Below are 24,000 nucleotides of genomic sequence, written 5' to 3' on the forward strand. Positions count from 1 at the left end.
GCATTTCACACTGCATTACCACACTGCATTTCCACACTGCTTCACCACACTGCATTTCACCCTGCATTACCACACTGCATTTCACCCTGCATTACCACAATGCATTACCACACTGCATTACAACACTGCTTCACCCACACTGCGTTACCACACTGCACTACCAAACTGCTTTACCACACTGCATTTTCACACTGCATTTCCATCAGCTGTTGTGTCTCATATTGAGAGTTGGGTAAATTCCTCTCCTCTCTCCCATCCCCCTCTATCTCTTCTTCCTTCACCATCATCTCCTCTTTTCCCTAAATTCCTCTCCTCTCTCCCATCCCCCTCTATCTCTTCTTCCTTCACCATCATCTCCTCTTTTCCCCAAATTCCTCTCCCTTCCTCTCCTCGTTTCTTCTCATCTCTTCTCCTCTCCTCCCTCCATCCCAGGGTCTATTTCTATTCTGTAATTTAAAGGGAGGGGTCATGGGAATGGCCTCTGCTATCTCTGTCTGCGTGGAACACCCTCCCTCCCACCCTCACTCCCTCGCTCCCTCCCGACCTCCATCTCTTTGTCTCTCTCACTCCCTCTGTTTCTCTCTCACCCTCCCACTCTCTCTAGAACACCCATTGAGTTGATTTCTATGCGGATTCATCCAGTGAGGAACAGACAGGATACAGCCGTCGTCATCTAACATATCTTTATTCCACTCCTCCTTCTGTTTGGTCCCTCTCTTCTTCTCCTCCTCCACCCATCTCATATAGTCACTCTCCGCTCTCCTCCTCCTCCTCCTCCTCCTCCTCTTCCTCCTCTTCCTTCTGTTTGGTCCCTCTCTTCTTCTCCTCCTCCACCCATCTCATATAGTCACTCTCCACTCCCTCTATCCCCCTCTCTCCTCGCTCCCTCCTCCTCCTCCTCCTCCTCCTCCTCTTCCTCCTCCTCCTTCTGTTTGGTCCCTCTCTTCTTCGCCTCCTCCTCCTCCTCCTCCTTCTCCCCCTTCTCCCCCCTCCTCCTCCTCCCCCTCTCCCCCTCCCCCTCCTCCTCCTACTCTTCTCCTCCTCCACAAATCTCCTATAGTCACTCTCCGCTCTACTCGTCATCCTCCTCCTCCTCCTCCTCCTCCCTCCTCCTCCCCTTCTCCCCTCCCCTCCTCCTCCTCCTCCTCCCCCTTCTCCCCCTCCCTCCTCCTCCTCCCCCTCTCCCCTCCCCTCCTCCCCTCCTCCTCCTCCTCCTCCTCCTCCTCCCCCTCCTCCTTCTCCTTCCCCTCTCCTCCTCCTCCCCCTCCTCATCCCCCTCTCATTACATTACATTTACATTTAAGTCATTTCTCCTCCTCCTCCCCTCTCCTCCCCCCTCCTCCCCTCCTCCTCTTCCTCTTCCTCCTCCCCCTCCTTCCCCTCCTCCTCCTCCTCCTCCTCCTCCTCCTCCTCCTCCTCCTCCCCTCCTTCCCCTCTCCTCCTCTTCCTCCTCCCCTCCTCCTCCCCCTCCCCCTCCTCCTCCTCCTCCTCCTCCTTCCCCTCTCCCCTCCTCCTCCTCCCCTCCTCCCCGTCTCCTCCTCCTCCTCCTCCTCCCCCTCCTCCCTTCTCCTTCCCCTCTCCTCCTCCTCCCCCTCCTCATCCCCCTCTCATTACATTACATTTACATTTAAGTCATTTCTCCTCCTCCTCCCCCTCTCCTCCCCCTCCTCCTCCCTCCTCTTCCTCTTCCCTCCTCCCCCTCCTTCCCCCCTCCTCCTCCTCCTCCCCTCCCTCCTCCTCCTTCCCCCTCTCCTCCTCTTCCTCCTCCCCTCTCCTCCCTCCCCCTCCCCTCCCCTCCTCCTCCCCTCCTTCCCCCCTCCTCCTCCTCCCTCCTCCCTCCCCCGTCTCCCTCCCCCTCCTCCCTCCCTCTCCTCCTCCTCCCCCCCGCTCCTCTGCCCCTCCCCCTCCTCCTCCTACTCCCCCCTCTCCCCCTCCTCCCTCCCCCCCCCCCCTCCCCCTCCCCCTCCTCCTCCTCCTCCTCCTCCCCTCCTCCTCCTCCTCCCGCTCCTCCTCCGCCCTCCGCCCCTCCCCCTCCTCCTCCTACTCCCCCTTCTCCCCCTCCTCCTCCTCCCCCCTCCCCTCCCCCCCCCCCTCCTCATCCTCCTCCTCCTCCCCCTCTCCTCCCCCCCCCCTCCTCCTCCCCTCCTCATCCTTCCCCTCTCCTCCTCCTCCTCCTCCTCCTCCTCCCCGTCTCCTCCTCCTCCTCCCCCTCCCCCCCTCCCCCCAGCCTCCTCCTCTCCTCTCCTCTGTTTAGTTGTCCTGTCCTATAGATAGTCTTTAATACAGGGTTAGGACCAGCACTGTGTTTCAGCCGACAGGACTGTGTGTTTCTGTGGCTTACTGTAGATTCACCCTCTCTCTCCACCACACACACAAACAGAAAAGCATGTGTGTGTGTGTGTGTATTTTTCCAAAGACACTCTGTCATTCCCCCAGATTAAACTCTTTTCAGGGTGCTGGCCTGTAGCCTGAAGCTGTGTCCCAAATGAATGGGCCATAGTCTGTGACCACTAGCAGTCAGTGACTTCATTGATCTGTAACTATAGTACTGCTGCAGTCTGCTGGAATCCATCTCTGTCTTTCTCTCTCTCTCTCTCTCTCTCTCTCTCTCTCTCTCTCTCTCTCTCTCTCTCTCTCTCTCTCTCTCTCAGACTCCCAGTTTCCTATAGATATCTTGTCAGTGAAGAGGGACCATGACTTCTTGGACAGGGACCTGGTGGAACCTCTGTGTCGGTAAGAGAACACACAAACACAACATTCTGTAGACTGCATTACTTAGAACTAACGCCATTCTGTAGACTACATTACTTAGAACTAACACCATTCTATAGACTACATTACTTAGAACTAACGCCATTCTGTAGACTACATTACTATGGCATATTGTGGAGTAGTCACATATCTCTGTGTGACATTAGAACTGTATCTCTGTGTGACATTAGAACTGTATCTCTGTGTGACATCATAACTGTATCTCTGTGTGACATCATAACTGTATCTCTGTGTGACATTAGAACTGCATCTCTGTGTGACATTAGAACTGTATCTCTGTGTGACATCATAACTGTATCTCTTTGTGACATCATAACTGTATCTCTGTGTGACATTAGAACTGTATCTCTGTGTGACATTAGAACTGTATCTCTGTGTGACATCATAACTGTATCTCTGTGTGACATTAGAACTGTATCTCTGTGTGACATTAGAACTGTATCTCTGTGTGGCATCATAACTGTATCTCTGTGTGACATCATAACTGTATCTATGTGTGACATCATAACTGTATCTCTGTGTGACATCATAACTGTATCTCTGTGTGACATCATAACTGTATCTCTGTGTCACATCATAACTGTATCTCTGTGTGACATTAGAACTGTATCTCTCTGTGACATCATAACTGTATCTCTGTGTGACATCATAACTGTATCTCTGTGTGACATTAGAACTGTATCTCTGTGTGACATCATAACTGTATCTCTGTGTGACATCATAACTGTATCTCTGTGTGACATCATAACTGTATCTCTGTGTGACATCATAACTGTATCTCTGTGTGACATTAGAACTGTATCTCTGTGTGACATGAGAACTATATCTCTGTGTGACATTAGAACTGTATCTCTGTGTGACATCATAACTGTATCTCTGTGTGACATCATAACTGCATCTCTGTGTGACATTAGAACTGTATCTCTGTGTGACATCATAACTGTATCTCTGTGTGACATCATAACTGTATCTCTGTGTGACATCATAACTGTATCTCTGTGTGACATCATAACTGTATCTCTGTGTGACATCATAACTGTATCTCTGTGTGACATTAGAACTGTATCTCTGTGTGACATTAGAACTGTATCTCTGTGTGACATCATAACTGTATCTCTGTGTGACATCATAACTGTATCTCTGTGTGACATCATAACTGTATCTCTTTGTGACATCATAACTGTATCTCTGTGTGACATTAGAACTGTATCTCTGTGTGACATCATAACTGTATCTCTGTGTGACATCATAACTGTATCTCTGTGTGACATTAGAACTGTATCTCTGTGTGACATCATAACTGTATCTCTGTGTGACATTAGAACTGTATCTCTGTGTGACTTTAAACTGTATCTCTGTGTGACATTAAACTGTATCTCTGTGTGACATGGGGTGGCCTAGTGGTTAGAGCGGTGGACTAGCAACCAGAAGGTTGTAAGTTCAAATCTCTGAGCTGACATTGTACACATCTGTTGTTCTGGCAGTTAACCCACTGTTCCTAGGCCATCATTGTAAATAAGAATTTGTTCTTAACTGACTCGGTGACATGAGAAATGTTTCTCTCTGTGACTTAAAAACGGTATCTCTCGGTTGTTTCAGACGTCTTAACACTCTGAACAAGTGTTGCTCCATGAAACTAGACGTCGGCCACCCCAGGAAGAAAGTAAGTCATCTATCCTGTCTTCTATTATCTCCAAACCGACATGAATGTCTGGTGTTAAAGAGCTGATCTGAATGAATGTCTGCTGTTAAAGAGGTAGTGGTTTGAGGTGGCAGGTAGTCTAGTGGTTAGAGGAGGCATGTAGTCTAGTGGTTAGAGGAGGCAGGTAGTCTAGTGGTTAGAGGAGGCATGTCGTCTAGTGGTTAGAGGAGGCAGGTAGTCTAGTGGTTAGAGGAGGCAGGTAGTCTAGTGGTTTGAGGAGGCAGGTAGTCTAGTGGTTTGAGGAGGCAGGTAGTCTAGTGGTTTGAGGAGGCAGGTAGTCTAGTGGTTAGAGGAGGCAGGTAGTCTAGTGGTTAGAGGAGGCAGGTAGTCTAGTGGTTAGAGGAGGCAGGTAGTCTAGTGGTTAGAGGAGGCATGTCGTCTAGTGGTTAGAGGAGGCAGGTAGTCTAGTGGTTAGAGGAGGCAGGTAGTCTAGTGGTTAGAGGAGGCAGGTAGTCTAGTGGTTTGAGGAGGCAGGTAGTCTAGTGGTTAGAGGAGGCATGTCGTCTAGTGGTTAGAGGAGGCAGGTAGTCTAGTGGTTAGAGGAGGCAGGTAGTCTAGTGGTTAGAGGAGGCAGGTAGTCTAGTGGTTAGAGGAGGCATGTCGTCTAGTGGTTAGAGGAGGCAGGTAGTCTAGTGGTTAGAGGAGGCATGTCGTCTAGTGGTTAGAGGAGGCATGTCGTCTAGTGGTTAGAGGAGGCATGTCGTCTAGTGGTTTGAGGAGGCATGTCGTCTAGTGGTTAGAGGAGGCATGTCGTCTAGTGGTTAGAGGAGGCATGTCGTCTAGTGGTTAGAGGAGGCATGTCGTCTAGTGGTTTGAGGAGGCAGGTAGTCTAGTGGTTAGAGGAGGCATGTCGTCTAGTGGTTAGAGTAGGCATGTCGTCTAGTGGTTTGAGGAGGCAGGTAGTCTAGTGGTTTGAGGAGGCAGGTAGTCTAGTGGTTTGAGGAGGCAGGTCGTCTAGTGGTTTGAGGAGGCATGTCGTCTAGTGGTTTGAGGAGGCATGTCGTCTAGTGGTTAGAGGAGGCATGTCGTCTAGTGGTTTGAGGAGGCAGGTAGTCTAGTGGTTTGAGGAGGCAGGTCGTCTAGTGGTTTGAGGAGGCATGTCGTCTAGTGGTTTGAGGAGGCAGGTCGTCTAGTGGTTTGAGGAGGCATGTCGTCTAGTGGTTAGAGGAGGCAGGTAGTCTAGTGGTTTGAGGAGGCATGTCGTCTAGTGGTTTGAGGAGGCAGGTAGTCTAGTGGTTTGAGGAGGCAGGTCGTCTAGTGGTTTGAGGAGGCAGGTAGTCTAGTGGTTAGAGGAGACAGGTAGTCTAGTGGTTAGAGGAGGCAGGTAGCCTAGTGGTTAGAGGAGGCAGGTAGCCTAGTGGTTAGAGGAGGCAGGTAGTCTAGTGGTTAGAGGAGGCAGGTAGTCTAGTGGTTAGAGGAGGCAGGTAGTCTAGTGGTTAGAGGAGGCAGGTAGCCTAGTGGTTAGAGGAGGCAGGTAGCCTAGTGGTTAGAGGAGGCAGGTAGTCTAGTGGTTAGAGGAGGCAGGTAGTCTAGTGGTTAGAGGAGGCAGGTAGTCTAGTGGTTAGAGGAGGCAGGTAGTCTAGTGGTTTGAGGAGGCAGGTAGTCTAGTGGTTAGAGGAGGCAGGTAGTCTAGTGGTTAGAGGAGGCAGGTAGTCTAGTGGTTAGAGGAGGCAGGTAGTCTAGTGGTTAGAGGAGGCAGGTAGTCTAGTGGTTAGAGGAGGCAGGTAGTCTAGTGGTTTGAGGAGGCAGGTAGTCTAGTGGTTTGAGGAGGCAGGTAGTCTAGTGGTTAGAGGAGGCAGGTAGTCTAGTGGTTAGAGGAGGCAGGTAGTCTAGTGGTTTGAGGAGGCAGGTAGTCTAGTGGTTAGAGGAGGCAGGTAGTCTAGTGGTTTGAGGAGGCAGGTAGTCTAGTGGTTAGAGGAGGCAGGTAGTCTAGTGGTTAGAGGAGACAGGTAGTCTAGTGGTTAGAGGAGACAGGTAGTCTAGTGGTTTGAGGAGGCAGGTAGTCTAGTGGTTAGAGGAGGCAGGTAGTCTAGTGGTTAGAGGAGGCAGGTAGTCTAGTGGTTAGAGGAGGCAGGTAGTCTAGTGGTTTGAGGAGGCAGGTAGTCTAGTGGTTAGAGGAGGCAGGTAGTCTAGTGGTTAGAGGAGGCAGGTAGTCTAGTGGTTTGAGGAGGCAGGTAGTCTAGTGGTTAGAGGAGGCAGGTAGTCTAGTGGTTAGAGGAGGCAGGTAGTCTAGTGGTTAGAGGAGGCAGGTAGTCTAGTGGTTTGAGGAGGCAGGTAGTCTAGTGGTTAGAGGAGGCAGGTAGTCTAGTGGTTAGAGGAGACAGGTAGTCTAGTGGTTAGAGGAGGCATGTCGTCTAGTGGTTAGAGGAGGCAGGTAGTCTAGTGGTTAGAGGAGGCAGGTAGTCTAGTGGTTAGAGGAGGCAGGTAGTCTAGTGGTTAGAGGAGGCAGGTAGTCTAGTGGTTAGAGGAGGCAGGTAGTCTAGTGGTTAGAGGAGGCAGGTAGTCTAGTGGTTAGAGGAGGCAGGTAGTCTAGTGGTTAGAGGAGGCAGGTAGTCTAGTGGTTAGAGGAGACAGGTAGTCTAGTGGTTAGAGGAGGCAGGTAGTCTAGTGGTTAGAGGAGGCAGGTAGTCTAGTGGTTAGAGGAGGCAGGTAGTCTAGTGGTTAGAGGAGGCAGGTAGTCTAGTGGTTTGAGGAGGCATGTCGTCTAGTGGTTAGAGGAGGCAGGTAGTCTAGTGGTTAGAGGAGGCAGGTAGTCTAGTGGTTAGAGGAGGCAGGTAGTCTAGTGGTTAGAGGAGGCAGGTAGTCTAGTGGTTAGAGGAGGCAGGTAGTCTAGTGGTTAGAGGAGGCAGGTAGTCTAGTGGTTTGAGGAGGCAGGTAGTCTAGTGGTTAGAGGAGGCAGGTAGTCTAGTGGTTAGAGGAGGCAGGTAGTCTAGTGGTTAGAGGAGGCAGGTAGTCTAGTGGTTTGAGGAGGCAGGTAGTCTAGTGGTTAGAGGAGGCAGGTAGTCTAGTGGTTAGAGGAGGCAGGTAGTCTAGTGGTTTGAGGAGGCAGGTAGTCTAGTGGTTAGAGGAGGCAGGTAGTCTAGTGGTTAGAGGAGGCAGGTAGTCTAGTGGTTAGAGGAGGCAGGTAGTCTAGTGGTTAGAGGAGGCAGGTAGTCTAGTGGTTAGAGGAGGCAGGTAGTCTAGTGGTTTGAGGAGGCAGGTAGTCTAGTGGTTAGAGGAGGCAGGTAGTCTAGTGGTTAGAGGAGGCAGGTAGTCTAGTGGTTTGAGGAGGCAGGTAGCCTAGTGGTTAGAGGAGGCAGGTAGTCTAGTGGTTAGAGGAGGCAGGTAGTATAGTGGTTAGAGGAGGCAGGTAGTCTAGTGGTTAGAGGAGGCAGGTAGTATAGTGGTTTGAGGAGGCAGGTAGTCTAGTGGTTAGAGGAGGCAGGTAGTCTAGTGGTTAGAGGAGGCATGTCGTCTAGTGGTTAGAGGAGGCAGGTAGTCTAGTGGTTAGAGGAGGCAGGTAGTCTAGTGGTTAGAGGAGGCAGGTAGTCTAGTGGTTAGAGGAGGCAGGTAGTCTAGTGGTTAGAGGAGGCAGGTAGTCTAGTGGTTAGAGGAGGCAGGTAGTCTAGTGGTTAGAGGAGGCAGGTAGTCTAGTGGTTAGAGGAGGCAGGTAGTCTAGTGGTTAGAGGAGACAGGTAGTCTAGTGGTTAGAGGAGGCAGGTAGTCTAGTGGTTAGAGGAGGCAGGTAGTCTAGTGGTTAGAGGAGGCAGGTAGTCTAGTGGTTAGAGGAGGCAGGTAGTCTAGTGGTTTGAGGAGGCATGTCGTCTAGTGGTTAGAGGAGGCAGGTAGTCTAGTGGTTAGAGGAGGCAGGTAGTCTAGTGGTTAGAGGAGGCAGGTAGTCTAGTGGTTAGAGGAGGCAGGTAGTCTAGTGGTTAGAGGAGGCAGGTAGTCTAGTGGTTAGAGGAGGCAGGTAGTCTAGTGGTTTGAGGAGGCAGGTAGTCTAGTGGTTAGAGGAGGCAGGTAGTCTAGTGGTTAGAGGAGGCAGGTAGTCTAGTGGTTAGAGGAGGCAGGTAGTCTAGTGGTTTGAGGAGGCAGGTAGTCTAGTGGTTAGAGGAGGCAGGTAGTCTAGTGGTTAGAGGAGGCAGGTAGTCTAGTGGTTTGAGGAGGCAGGTAGTCTAGTGGTTAGAGGAGGCAGGTAGTCTAGTGGTTAGAGGAGGCAGGTAGTCTAGTGGTTAGAGGAGGCAGGTAGTCTAGTGGTTAGAGGAGGCAGGTAGTCTAGTGGTTAGAGGAGGCAGGTAGTCTAGTGGTTTGAGGAGGCAGGTAGTCTAGTGGTTAGAGGAGGCAGGTAGTCAAGTGGTTAGAGGAGGCAGGTAGTCTAGTGGTTTGAGGAGGCAGGTAGCCTAGTGGTTAGAGGAGGCAGGTAGTCTAGTGGTTAGAGGAGGCAGGTAGTATAGTGGTTAGAGGAGGCAGGTAGTCTAGTGGTTAGAGGAGGCAGGTAGTATAGTGGTTTGAGGAGGCAGGTAGTCTAGTGGTTAGAGGAGGCAGGTAGTCTAGTGGTTAGAGGAGGCAGGTAGTCTAGTGGTTTGAGGAGGCAGGTAGTCTAGTGGTTAGAGGAGGCAGGTAGTCTAGTGGTTAGAGGAGGCAGGTAGTCTAGTGGTTAGAGGAGGCAGGTAGTCTAGTGGTTAGAGGAGGCAGGTAGTCTAGTGGTTAGAGGAGACAGGTAGTATAGTGGTTTGAGGAGGCAGGTAGTCCAGTGGTTTGAGGAGGCAGGTAATCTAGTGGTTAGAGGAGGCATGTCGTCTAGTGTTTAGAGGGGGCAGGTAGTCTAGTGGTTTGAGGAGGCATGTCGTCTAGTGGTTAGAGGAGGCATGTCGTCTAGTGGTTAGAGGAGGCATGTCGTCTAGTGGTTTGAGGAGGCATGTCGTCTAGTGGTTAGAGGAGGCATGTCGTCTAGTGGTTTGAGGAGGCAGGTAGTATAGTGGTTTGAGGAGGCAGGTAGTATAGTGGTTAGAGGAGGCATGTCGTCTAGTGGTTAGAGGAGGCATGTCGTCTAGTGGTTTGAGGAGGCAGGTAGTATAGTGGTTTGAGGAGGCAGGTAGTCTAGTGGTTAGAGGAGGCATGTCGTCTAGTGGTTTGAGGAGGCAGGTAGTCTAGTGGTTAGAGGAGGCATGTCGTCTAGTGGTTTGAGGAGGCAGGTAGTCTAGTGGTTAGAGGAGGCATGTCGTCTAGTGGTTTGAGGAGGCAGGTAGTATAGTGGTTTGAGGAGGCATGTCGTCTAGTGGTTTGAGGAGGCAGGTAGTCTAGTGGTTAGAGGAGGCATGTCGTCTAGTGGTTTGAGGAGGCATGTCGTCTAGTGGTTTGAGGAGGCATGTCGTCTAGTGGTTTGAGGAGGCATGTCGTCTAGTGGTTTGAGGAGGCAGGTAGTCTAGTGGTTAGAGGAGGCATGTCGTCTAGTGGTTTGAGGAGGCATGTCGTCTAGTGGTTTGAGGAGGCAGGTAGTCTAGTGGTTAGAGGAGGCATGTCGTCTAGTGGTTTGAGGAGACAGGTAGTATAGTGGTTAGAGGAGGCATGTCGTCTAGTGGTTTGAGGAGGCAGGTAGTCTAGTGGTTTGAGGAGGCAGGTAGTCTAGTGGTTAGAGGAGGCATGTCGTCTAGTGGTTTGAGGAGGCAGGTAGTCTAGTGGTTAGAGGAGGCATGTCGTCTAGTGGTTTGAGGAGGCAGGTAGTATAGTGGTTTGAGGAGGCAGGTAGTCTAGTGGTTAGAGGAGGCATGTCGTCTAGTGGTTTGAGGAGGCAGGTAGTCTAGTGGTTAGAGGAGGCATGTCGTCTAGTGGTTTGAGGAGGCAGGTAGTCTAGTGGTTAGAGGAGGCAGGTAGTCTAGTGGTTAGAGGAGGCATGTCGTCTAGTGGTTTGAGGAGGCAGGTAGTCTAGTGGTTAGAGGAGGCATGTCGTCTAGTGGTTTGAGGAGGCAGGTAGTATAGTGGTTTGAGGAGGCAGGTAGTCTAGTGGTTAGAGGAGGCATGTCGTCTAGTGGTTTGAGGAGGCAGGTAGTCTAGTGGTTAGAGGAGGCATGTCGTCTAGTGGTTTGAGGAGGCAGGTAGTCTAGTGGTTAGAGGAGGCAGGTAGTCTAGTGGTTAGAGGAGGCATGTCGTCTAGTGGTTTGAGGAGGCAGGTAGTCTAGTGGTTAGAGGAGGCATGTCGTCTAGTGGTTTGAGGAGGCAGGTAGTATAGTGGTTTGAGGAGGCAGGTAGTCTAGTGGTTAGAGGAGGCATGTCGTCTAGTGGTTTGAGGAGGCAGGTAGTCTAGTGGTTAGAGGAGGCATGTCGTCTAGTGGTTTGAGGAGGCAGGTAGTCTAGTGGTTTGAGGAGGCAGGTAGTCTAGTGGTTAGAGGAGGCATGTCGTCTAGTGGTTTGAGGAGGCAGGTAGTATAGTGGTTTGAGGAGGCAGGTAGTCTAGTGGTTAGAGGAGGCATGTCGTCTAGTGGTTAGAGGAGGCAGGTAGTCTAGTGGTTAGAGGAGGCATGTCGTCTAGTGGTTTGAGGAGGCAGGTAGTCTAGTGGTTAGAGGAGGCAGGTAGTATAGTGGTTAGAAGAGGCATGTCGTCTAGTGTTTAGAGGGGGCAGGTAGTCTAGTGGTTAGAGGAGACAGGTAGTCTAGTGGTTAGAGGAGACAGGTAGTCTAGTGGTTAGAGGAGACAGGTAGTCTAGTGGTTTGAGGAGGCAGGTAATCTAGTGGTTAGAGGAGACAGGTAGTCTAGTGGTTAGAGGAGACAGGTAGTCTAGTGGTTTGAGGAGGCAGGTAGTCTAGTGGTTAGAGGAGGCAGGTAGTCTAGTGGTTTGAGGAGACAGGTAGTATAGTGGTTTGAGGAGACAGGTAGTCTAGTGGTTAGAGGAGACAGGTAGTCTAGTGGTTTGAGGAGGCAGGTAGTCTAGTGGTTAGAGGAGACAGGTAGTCTAGTGGTTAGAGGAGACAGGTAGTCTAGTGGTTTGAGGAGGCAGGTAGTCTAGTGGTTAGAGGAGACAGGTAGTCTAGTGGTTTGAGGAGACAGGTAGTATAGTGGTTTGAGGAGACAGGTTGCCTAGTGGTTAGAGGAGGCAGGTAACCTAGTGGTTAGAGGGTTGGGCCACTAACTGAAAGGCTGCTAGATCGTATCCCCGAGCTGACAAGGTAAAAATCTGTCGTTCTGCCCCTGAACAAGGACGTTAACCCACTGTTTCTAGGGGGTCATTGTAAATAAGAATTTGTTCTTTAACTGACTTGCCCAGTTAATAAACTAAAAATAATGTGTTATGCAGTAGTACAGACCAATATACTATACTCCCTCTCTCTCTATACTCTCTCCCTCTCTATACTCCCTCTCTCTCTATACTCCCTCCCTCTCTATACTCCCTCCCTCTCTATACTCCCTCTCTCTCTATACTCCCTCCCTCTCTATACTCCCTCTCTCTCTATACTCCCTCCCTCTCTATACTCCCTCTCTTTCTATACTCCCTCCCTCTCTATACTCCCTCCCTCTCTATACTCCCTCTCTCTATATACTCCCTCCCTCTCTCTATATACTCCCTCCCTCTCTATACTCCCTCTCTCTATATACTCCCTCTCTCTCTATACTCTCTCTCTCTCTATACTCCCTCCCTCTCTATACTCCCTCTCTCTCTATACTCCCTCCCTCTCTATACTCCCTCTCTGTACTCCCTCTCTCTCTATACTCCCTCTCTCTCTATACTCTCTCCCTCTCTCTCTATACTCCCTCTATATGCTCCCTCTATATACTCCCTCTCTATACTCCCTCTATATACTCCCTCTCTATACTCCCTCTATATACTCTCTCTATATACTCCCTCTCTATACTCCCCCTCTCTATACTCCCCTCTATATACTCCCTCTCTATACTCCCTCTATATACTCCCTCTATATACTCCCTCTATATACTCCCTCTCTATACTCCCTCTATATACTCCCTCTATATACTCCCTCTCTATACTCCCTCTCTATACTCCCTCTATATACTCCCTCTATATACTCCCTCTATATTCTCCCTCTATATACTCCCTCTATATACTCCCTCTCTATACTCCCTCTATACTCCCTCTCTATACTCTCTCTCCAGACTGATGATTCAGACGACGATGACCCACTAGCCATCAGTAAGAGATGGACCTTTGAATGGAACAGCCGGCGCTGGTCCCGCCTCCAGGACATGCACTTCCTGCTGGGCTCGCCCAATGAGTGCAGTCCTGAGGGGTGCCAGGGGGAGGGGCGACTGAGGAGCACGGTGAGCAGTGAGAGCGTTCTGACGGACCTGAGCGAACCAGAGATCACGGATATATCTTCTCTGCACAGTCAAGACTCTCTGGGAGCCATGCTTCCTGACTCTGTCTCTATGGTCTCACTGGCAGGACCCTATCAGGTTAGTCTGTCTTCAGGTCTGCTTCCCAAATGGCACATTATTCTCTTTGTATTTGTAGTATATAAATTATCTTCGGGATCGGTGTCCCTTCCACGGGACAGTTGAGCTAACGTAGGCTAATGCAATTAGCATGAGGTTGTAAGTAACAAGAACATTTCCCAGGACATAGACATGTCTGATATGGGCAGAAAGCTTAAATTCTTGTTAATCTAACTGCACTGTCCAATTTCCAGTAGCTATTACAGTGAAATAATACCATGCTATTGTTTGAGGAGAGTGCACAGTTTTTAACATGAACAGTTATTAATAAACACATTAGGGATGCATGGTTTGTCTAAAACGAAGTCTAAAACTTTGCACATACACTGCTGCCATCTAGTGGCCAACATCTAAATTACACCTGAGCTGGAATAATACATCATGGCCTTTCTCTTGCATTTCAAATATGTTACAAAAAAAATAGAAAAGAAAGGTTTTTTTTCTTTCTTTGTATTATCTTTTACCAGATCTAATGTGTTATATTCTCCTACATTCATTTCACATTTCCACAAACTTCAAAGTGTTTCCTTTCAAATGGTACCAAACAATATGCATATCCTTGCTTTAGGGCCCGAGTTACAGGCAGTTCGATTGGGATTTGTCATTTTAGGAGAACATTGAAAAAAGGGCCGGATCCTTAAGAGGCAAGACGCAGCCATTTTGTTTTTGCGTCAAGATTAATAACAGAATGAATTGACATATGCATTCCCATAATGCACTTTGACCTGACCCTGGTACGGCAACGAGCCGCTCTTCCTCCCGGAGAAGTCTAGCCCGGTCCAAGACCTCCTCCGTCACGTTGGACAGCTCCCGTCTGGTTTTCAACCTTCCCATGTCACCCTGCTCCTCCGTACACTCAGCTGGCTTCCTGTCGAAGCTGCCGTCCACCACAAGACCGTGGTGTTTACCTCACAGAGCAACAAGAGGAACCGTCTCTACCTACCTTCAGGCTATGCTCAGACGCTACATCCTAACCCAAACTCTTTGCTGCCTCTGGTCTCTTGGCTGTGATAGGTGGTTGTCTCAACGAGCTATCTCAAGAAGAATGCACTACAATAAGGGACTCTGGATGAGAGAGAGTCTGCTAAATGACTAACATGTCAATGTAAATGAATGGTCATTGTTAATAAAGTTATTTAGGTCAAAACAATACATCATCCACCTTTTTTAAGTCTGAGGTACAACACTGAATGATCCCCAGTAAACGCTTGTACTGTAAGCAACTCAAAGAGTTACGTATCTTTTAAACGAGTAAAACATTTCAATATGTCACATCACAAAATGAACACTGACATCATGTGTTTAATTTGCACTACTGTCTTTTTCACATTACAACAGTTCTGTCTCTTCAAGTGTCTACATTTTTATTGTGCTGTACACAAGTTCAGTGAAAAGTAGTTATTTTCCCAACAATGCAGTAATCTGTATACTGTATAATACTATAAAGTAAATGAAAGTAAAGTAGAACTTAAAACCACTGAATTTAAACGTCTTTAAGGGCTGTAATGGTCTGAAGACCCTGTGAGAGGGAATGGCACAAGCCAGACTGTTTCATGTCTGAGCTTCAATGTTCTTCTCTCACCTGTTACAGTGTCATTGTGCCCCAGTGTTTTGTCCCACGTTCACCCCTGATCGTCACTCATGTCAGCTGTGTCAGTGCGATACTGGCCCTGTCTGTTGTGTGACAATCCAAAGCTTTCTTCATGACATTTTTTATGTCTGAACATACCTCTCTACCAGCCATCTGAACTGACCTCTCTACCAGCCTGAACATACCTCTCTACCAGCCATCTGAACTGACCTCTCTACCAGCCATCTAACATACCTCTCTACCAGCCATCTGAACATACCTCTCTACCAGCCATCTAACATACCTCTCTACCAGCCATCTGAACTGACCTCTCTACCAGCCATCTAACATACCTCTCTACCAGCCATCTGAACATACCTCTCTACCAGCCATCTAACATACCTCTCTACCAGCCATCTGAACTGACCTCTCTACCAGCCATCTGAACTGACCTCTCTACCAGCCATCTAACATACCTCTCTACCAGCCATCTGAACATACCTCTCTACCAGCCATCTGAACATACCTCTCTACCAGCCATCTAACATACCTCTCTACCAGCCATCTGAACTGACCTCTCTACCAGCCATCTGAACTGACCTCTCTACCAGCCATCTAACATACCTCTCTACCAGCCATCTGAACTGACCTCTCTACCAGCCATCTAACATACCTCTCTACCAGCCATCTAACATACCTCTCTACCAGCCATCTAACATACCTCTCTACCAGCCATCTGAACTGACCTCTCTACCGGCCATCTAACATACCTCTCTACCAGCCATCTAACATACCTCTCTACCAGCCATCTAACATACCTCTCTACCAGCCATCTGAACTGACCTCTCTACCAGCCATCTGAACTGACCTCTCTACCAGCCATCTAACATACCTCTCTACCAGCCATCTAACATACCTCTCTACCAGCCATCTGAACATACCTCTCTACCAGCCATCTAACATACCTCTCTACCAGCCATCTAACATACCTCTCTACCAGCCATCTGAACATACCTCTCTACCAGCCATCTAACATACCTCTCTACCAGCCATCTAACATACCTCTCTACCAGCCATCTGAACATACCTCTCTACCAGCCATCTAACATACCTCTCTACCAGCCATCTGAACATACCTCTCTACCAGCCATCTAACATACCTCTCTACCAGCCATCTGAACTGACCTCTCTACCAGCCATCTAACATACCTCTCTACCAGCCATCTAACATACCTCTCTACCAGCCATCTAACATACCTCTCTACCAGCCATCTGAACTGACCTCTCTACCAGCCAGTCTGAACATACCTCTCTACCAGCCATCTAACATACCTCTCTACCAGCCATCTGAACATACCTCTCTACCAGCCATCTGAACATACCTCTCTACCAGCCATCTGAACATACCTCTCTACCAGCCATCTGAACATACCTCTCTACCAGCCATCTAACATACCTCTCTACCAGCCATCTGAACATACCTCTCTACCAGCCATCTAACATACCTCTCTACCAGCCATCTGAACATACCTCTCTACCAGCCATCTAACATACCTCTCTACCAGCCATCTGAACTGACCTCTCTACCAGCCATCTAACATACCTCTCTACCAGCCATCTAACATACCTCTCTACCAGCCATCTGAACATACCTCTCTACCAGCCATCTAACATACCTCTCTACCAGCCATCTAACATACCTCTCTACCAGCCATCTAACATACCTCTCTACCAGCCATCTGAACATACCTCTCTACCAGCCATCTAACATACCTCTCTACCAGCCATCTAACATACCTCTCTACCAGCCATCTGAACATACCTCTCTACCAGCCATCTAACATACCTCTCTACCAGCCATCTGAACTGACCTCTCTACCAGCCATCTAACATACCTCTCTACCAGCCATCTGAACTGACCTCTCTACCAGCCATCTGAACATACCTCTCTACCAGCCAGTTTGAACTGACCTCTCTACCATCTAACATACCTCTCTACCAGCCATCTGAACTGACCTCTCTACCAGCCATCTGAACATACCTCTCTACCAGCCATCTGAACTGACCTCTCTACCAGCCTGAACATACCTCTCTACCAGCCATCTAACATACCTCTCTACCAGCCAGTTTGAACTGACCTCTCTACCATCTAACATACCTCTCTACCAGCCATCTGAACTGACCTCTCTACCAGCCAGTTTGAACTGACCTCTCTACCATCTAACATACCTCTCTACCAGCCATCTGAACTGACCTCTCTACCATCTAACATACCTCTCTACCAGCCATCTGAACTGACCTCTCTACCATCTAACATACCTCTCTACCAGCCATCTGAACTGACCTCTCTACCATCTAACATACCTCTCTACCAGCCATCTAACATACCTCTCTACCAGCCTGAACATACCTCTCTACCAGCTATCTGAACATACCTCTCTACCAGCCAGTTTGAATCTGGGTGTCCAGGCGCGGTGGTGGAGTGCAGAATTCTGCTCTGGCTCACAAATGTCTGGAATTGATTTTAACATTGTCCAACACGATTTGCTCAGACAAACTGCATGATGAGAACAACCTTCTCAGTCTGGTACCATGTATTGTCTATGTTTATTTAACCTTCATTCAATCTTTATTTAACCTTTATTTAACCTTTATTCAACCTTTATTTAACCTTTATTTAACCTTTATGTTACCTTTATTTAACTAGGAAAGTTGTTTAAGAACAAATCTTATTTACAATGACGGCCTACATCGGCCAAACCCAGACGATGCTGAACCAATTGTGCACCGCCCTATCGGACTCCCGATCTAGGCCGGTTGTGATACAGCCTGGAATGGAACCGTGGTCTGTAGTGACGCCTCTAACACTGAGATGCCTTGCCTTAGACCGCTGTGATACAGTCTGGAATCGAACCAGGGTGTCTGTAGTGACGCCTCTAACACTGGGATGCATTTACATTTACATTTAAGTCATTTGGCAGACGCTCTTATCCAGAGGATGCCTTGCCTTAGACCGCTGTGATACAGCCTGGAATGGAACCGGGGTCTGTAGTGACTCCTCTGACACTGAGATGCAGTGCCTTAGACCGCTGTGATACAGCCTGGAATGGAACCGGGTCTGTAGTGACTCCTCTGACACTGAGATGCAGTTCCTTAGACCACTGTGATACAGCCTGGAATGGAACCGGGGTCTGTAGTGACTCCTCTGACACTGAGATGCAGTGCCTTAGACCGCTGTGATACAGCCTGGAATGGAACTGGGGTCTGTAGTGACTCCTCTGACACTGAGATGCAGTAACTTAGACCACTGCACCACTCAGGAGCCCCTGAGAAGTGATTTGTGACGTTCTGAACACTTCTAACTATTTAGAGTGTGAGTCAACCGCTATCATACACATGTTGTTTTGAAATGGGCCTACAAAGTCTGTGTAAACCTTTCCAACACTCACCAGGGAACTCCCAGGATGCAACGGGACCTGTCATTGTGTTTTCTGATCCACTCCATTATGATCGTCTCCACTTCTCTGTAAAGGGTTTGGGACACTATTTGCCAGTGCTTCCATTTCCACAATACCCTGATGTCCCGTGAGAATTTATTTTAGCGCTGCCCTTCACAGTTTTGTTGGAAATATTACTCTAGGTGTCCCGGTAGACACAACCTTGTTCCACTGACAGCTCTCCTCTGTGTGTAGAATGATTTCAACTTTTCTTCAAGGCCAACCCTCCATGATGTATTTGAAGACCTTTGAGAGCTCGCTGTCTGTGTGTGTTGCTCTGGCTACTTGTTTAGCGTTCAGTGGTGCTTCCTGGAAGTTCTCTGTTCGGCTTCCTGGAAGTTCTCTGTTCTGCTTCCTGGTAGTTCTCTGTTCTGCTTCCTGGTAGTTCTCTGTTCTGCTTCCTGGTAGTTCTCTGTTAGCTTCCTGGAAGTGATCTGTTAGCTTCCTGGAAGTGATCTGTTAGCTTCCTGGAAGTGATCTGTTAGCTTCCTGGTAGTTCTCTGTTCTGCTTCCTGGTAGTTCTCTGTTCTGCTTCCTGGTAGTTCTCTGTTCTGCTTCCTGGAAGTTCTCTGTTCTGCTTCCTGGTAGTTCTCTGTTCTGCTTCCTGGTAGTTCTCTGTTCTGCTTCCTGGTAGTTCTCTGTTCTGCTTCCTGGTAGTTCTCTGTTCTGCTTCCTGGTAGTTCTCTGTTCTGCTTCCTGGTAGTTCTCTGTTCTGCTTCCTGGTAGTTCTCTGTTAGCTTCCTGGAAGTTCTCTGTTCGGCTTCCTGGAAGTGATCTGTCAGCAGTGTGTGGATGTGAGCCGACACTGTCTCAGCTCTGGCATCACTGATCTCAGGTCAGGGAAAGAGGGAGAAACGTTGCTGTGGAGTTCTGATTTGCGATCAGCAAATCTACACACAAGGCACACACCAGCCTATATAAGGTGCCACAGTTGACAGTGGATGTCAGAGCAAAAACCAAGCCATGAGATCAAAGGAATTGTCTCAGGAGCTCCGAGACAGGATTGTGACGAGGCACAGCTCTGGGGAAGGGTACCAAAATATTTCTGCAGCATTGAAGATCCCCAAGAACACAGTGGCCTCCATCATTCTTAAATGGAAGAAGTTTGGAACCACCAAGACTCTTCCGAGAGCTGGCCGCCCGGCCAAACTCCATAATTGGGGAGAAGGGCCTTGGTCAAGGAGGTGACACAGAACCTGATGGTCACTCTGACTGAGCTCCACAGTTCCTTTGTGGAGGTGGGAGAACCTTCCAGAAGGATAACCATCAGTGCAGCACTCCAGCAATCAGGCCTATATGGTAGAGTGGCAAGACAGAAGCCACTCCTCAGTAAAATGCACGACAGCCCACTTGGAGTTTGTTAAAAAGCACCTAATGGACTCTGACCATGAGAAACAAGATTCACTGGTCTGATATAATCAAGATTGAACTCTTTGGGCTGAATGCCAGGGGTCACGTCTGGAGGAAACCTGGCACCATCCCTACAGTGAAGCATGGTGGTGGCAGCATCATGTCTGGAGGAAACCTGGCACCATCCCTACGGTGAAGCATGGTGGGGCCGCATCATGCTGTGGGGATGTTTTAAAGCAGCAGGGACTGGGAGACTCTGAATGTCCTTGAGTTGCCCAGCCAGAGCCCGGACTTGAACCCAATCAAACATCTCTGGAGAGACCTGAAAATAGCTGAGCAGCAATACTCCCATCCAACCTGACAGAGCTTGAGAGGATCTGCAGAGAATAAGGCGAGAAACTTCCCGAATACAGGTGTGCCAAGCTTGTAGCGTCATACCCAAGAAGACTCGAGGCTGTAATCGCTGTCAAAGGTGCTTCAACAAAGTAACAAAGTTCCCCCCATGTGTGTGTAGATTAATGAGGAAAAAAAACATTGAATCCATTTTAGAATAAGGCCTGAATAAAGTCAACAGGCCTGAATACTTTCTGAATGCACTGTATCCAAGAGTTACCGGGACAAAGCCAATGTGCGTGTGTTGAGGTAAACGATATAATATGTACATGTATGTAGGGGTATAGTGACTATGCATAGATAATAAACAGCAAGTAGCAGCAGTGTAAAAACGGGGGTAAATGCAAAGTGTGGAGTAAATGTAGTCTGAGTTTTTGTTCCTCTGGTTGCGTCTATTTATGTATTCTCTATTTCCAGCCCCCAAGGGACCTGTCCCACTACAACTCTCTACCAATCAAAAGCAGCCGTCACGGCCAGGGTGGGCGGAGTCCGGCAAAGGCCTTCCTGCGTCGCATGGAGATGATGCGTACCTGGGGGCCGTCCTCCAAGAGGAAGTCAGGAAGTGGGCGGGCGCCGCTCGTCATCAGTGGGCCGGTCCTACATGGGGAGGAGCCCCAGGCATTACAGATGCTCCACTGTGTTCCCATCAATCAATCAGAGGACAGTCCTCATCCTCCCCACCAATCAGATGACAACTCGTTCCCCTTCGCCCTCGGTAGTGACAGCAAGGGCCGATCGGTGACGAGCGGTGTGAGTTCCATGCGTCCCTGTGTGAAGGAGTCTGTCTCCAAGCCTAAAAGAGGAAGTATGTATCTGGAAGACATGGAGCTTCTCTCTGGCGCCCCCCATGTTCGGAGGACTGAAGCACAACAGAGCCCGTTCAGCAGGAACCACTTCCGCTCCTATGAGGACCTGCTGGTCCACATCCCCAAGAACCACAAACCAGGCACCTTCCCCAAAGCCCTGTCCATAGAGAGTCTAGCCACAGCCACCAACCACCAGCACCAGACCTCTTCTCCCTCCCCACTCCACCCCAGCAAAGGCTCCCTCTGGACGGGTACGGCTCTGTCCAAGAAGCCTCCCTGTCCTGGAGCTCCGCGGGGCAGCAGGGTGAGTGTGTATGACAACGTCCCCGGGTCTCACCTGTACGCGTCCACAGGTGACCTGCTGGATGTGGACCGAGACGATCACCTGTTCCCCCACCTGGATGACATCATCAGTCACGTCAGCGGCCTGCAGCAGATCGTAGACCACTGGAGTCGCAGCATGCTGACGGAGGGTGGGGTGGGGGAGGAGGGGGAGGCAGGGGAGGGAAAGAGGGGTGAAGATGAGGGGAGGGGGAGGGAGGGAGAGGACCACGCCCAGTGAGGGGGAGGGAGAGGGGAGGACCACGCCCAGTGAGGGGAGGGAGAGGGGAGGACCATGCCCAGTGAGGGAGAGAGAGACGGGGTCTCCCTGATTGACATAGAGTCTACAGGGACCAGAGAGAGGAGAGACTCTGGAGTAGGAGCTTCCCTTACCAGACCACGGTGAGTGTCTGTGTCTCGAATGTAACTTTTATGTATACTGGTCAGTCTCTCTGGGTCAGTCTCTCTGAGTCTTTTGTCTTTAATTTCTCTCTCTCCCCCCTCCCTCCCTTCCTCCCTCCAGTCTGAGGTGGCCGAGCTTCCGTCTCTCTGAAAATCTGCGCCAATCAGGCTCCGCGCTGCAGATCAGTAGCCAATCAGCAGGCCAGCTCAGCCTGCTCCAGAAGTTCTCTCTGCTCCGACTCACAGCCATCATGGAGAATTACTCAATGTCTAACAAACACGGCTGGACCTGGTAGGTGTACACACACACACACACACGCACACACTGCACACACACACACACACACACACACACACACACACACACACACACACACACACACACACACACACACACACACACACACACACACACACACACGCTCACCTCCTCTACATTCTCTCTCCATTGCCCAGGTCTGTCCCTAAGTTTATGAAGCGTTTGAAGGTCCCTGACTACAAGGAGAGAAGTGTGTTTGGTGTTCCTCTCATCGTTCACACACAGCGCTGTGGTTACCCTCTACCTCTCTGTCTACAGCAGGCCCTGAGACATCTCAGGATACACTGTCTTGACCAGGTATATACACACACACACACAAACACACACGCACACACGCACGCACGCACGCACACACACACACACACACACACACACACACACACACACACACACACACACACACACACACACACACACACACACACGCATACACGCACACGCACACGCACACACACACACACACACACACACACACACACACACACACACACGCGCATACACACACACACACACACACACACGCACGCACGCACGAGCGCACACGCGCACACGCGCGCATACACGCGCACACGCGCGCATACACACACTTACACACACGCATACACACACGCATACACACACGCATACACACACACGCGCATACACACACACACACACACACACACACACACACACACACACACACACACACACACACACACACACACACACACACACACACACACTCAAACAGTTGCATAAGTCAATCAAATTTATTTATAAAGCCCTTCTTAAATCAGCTGATATCTCAAAGTGCTGTACAGAAACCCAGCCTAAAACCCCAAACAGCAAGCAATGCAGGTGTAGAAGCACAGTGGCTAGGAAAAACTCCCTAGAAAGGCCAAAACCTAGAGAGGAACCAGGCTCTGAGGGTGGCCAGTCTTCTTCTGGCTGTGCCGTGTGGAGATTATAACAGAACATGGCCATTAAGGCCAGATTGTTCTTCAAGATGTGAGAGTGAATTAGAGGGAGCATACTTACATCCACACAGGACACCAGATAGGACAGGAGAATTACACCATAGACTATTGCAGCATAGATCCTGGAGACTGAGGCGGGGGGGGGGGGGGGGGTCGAGGCACACTGTGGCCCCGTCCGACAATACTCCCGGACACCCGGGACAGGGCCAAACAGGCAGAAAATAACCCTACCCACTTTGCCAAAGCACAGCCCCCACACCACTAGAGGGATATCAACAGACCATCAAGTTACTACCCTGAGACAAGGTTGAGTATTGCCCACGAGATCTCCTCCACCGCACGAAGACCGAGTTGTGAAGGTGTGAAGTCTCGTATACTGGCATTGAGACAGTAGTGTAACTCTCTCCCTCTCTCCCTCACACCCTCTCTCCTTCTCTCCTTCTCTCCCTCTACTCATCTCTCCCTCTCTCCTTCTCTCTCCTTCTCTCCCTCTACTCATCTCTCCCTCTCTCCCTATCTCCCTCTCTCCTTCTCTCCTTCTACTCCTCTCCCTCTCTCCCTCACACCCTCTCTCCTTCTCTCCCTCTACTCCTCTCTCCTTCTCTCCCTCTACTTCTCTTCTTCTCTCCCTCTACTCCTCTCTCCCTCTCTCCCTCACACCCTCTCTCCTTCTCTCCCTCTACTCATCTCTCCTTCTCTCCCTCTACTTCTCTTCTTCTCTCCCTCTACTCCTCTCTCCCTCTCTCCCTCTACTCCTCTCCTTCTCTCCATCTCTCCTTCTCTCTCCTTCTCTCCCTCTACTCATCTCTCCCTCTCTCCTTCTCTCTCCTTCTCTCCCTCTACTCCTCTCTCCTTCTCTCCCTCTACTTCTCTACTTCTCTTCTTCTCTCCCTCTACTCATCTCTCCCTCTCTCCTTCTACTCATCTCTCCCTCTCTCCCTCTCTCCTTCTCTCCCTCTACTCATCTCTCCCTCTCTCCCTCTCTCCCTCTCTCCCTCTCTCCTTCTCTCCCTCTACTCATCTCTCCCTCTCTCCCTCTCTCCTTCTCTCCTTCTACTCATCTCTCCCTCTCTCCTTCTCTCTCCTTCTCTCCCTCTACTCATCTCTCCCTCTCTCCCTCTCTCCTTCTCTCCCTCTACTCATCTCTCCCTCTCTCCCTCTACTTCTCTTCTTCTCTCCCTCTACTCCTCTCTCCCTCTCTCCCTCTACTCCTCTCCCTCTCTCCATCTCTCCTTCTCTCTCCTTCTCTCCATCTACTCATCTCTCCCTCTCTCCTTCTCTCTCCTTCTCTCCCTCTACTTCTCTTCTTCTCTCCCTCTACTCATCTCTCCCTCTCTCCTTCTACTCATCTCTCCCTCTCTCATCTCTCCCTCTCTCCTTCTCTCCCTCTACTCATCTCTCCCTCTCTCCTTCTCTCTCCTTCTCTCCTCTACTCATCTCTCCCTCTCTCCCTCTCTCCTTCTCCCTCTACTCATCTCTCCCTC

At 49.8% G+C, this 24,000-nt stretch overlaps 1 pseudogene; it reads left to right on the forward strand.

Moving 5' to 3' along the window:
* Positions 1 to 24,000, forward strand: part of LOC135543722 (stAR-related lipid transfer protein 13-like) — a 144,930-nt pseudogene that overhangs the window by 106,646 nt on the left and 14,284 nt on the right.

This window comes from Oncorhynchus masou, chromosome 8, assembly GCF_036934945.1.
Source record: "Oncorhynchus masou masou isolate Uvic2021 chromosome 8, UVic_Omas_1.1, whole genome shotgun sequence".
Classification (NCBI taxonomy): domain Eukaryota; kingdom Metazoa; phylum Chordata; class Actinopteri; order Salmoniformes; family Salmonidae; genus Oncorhynchus; species Oncorhynchus masou.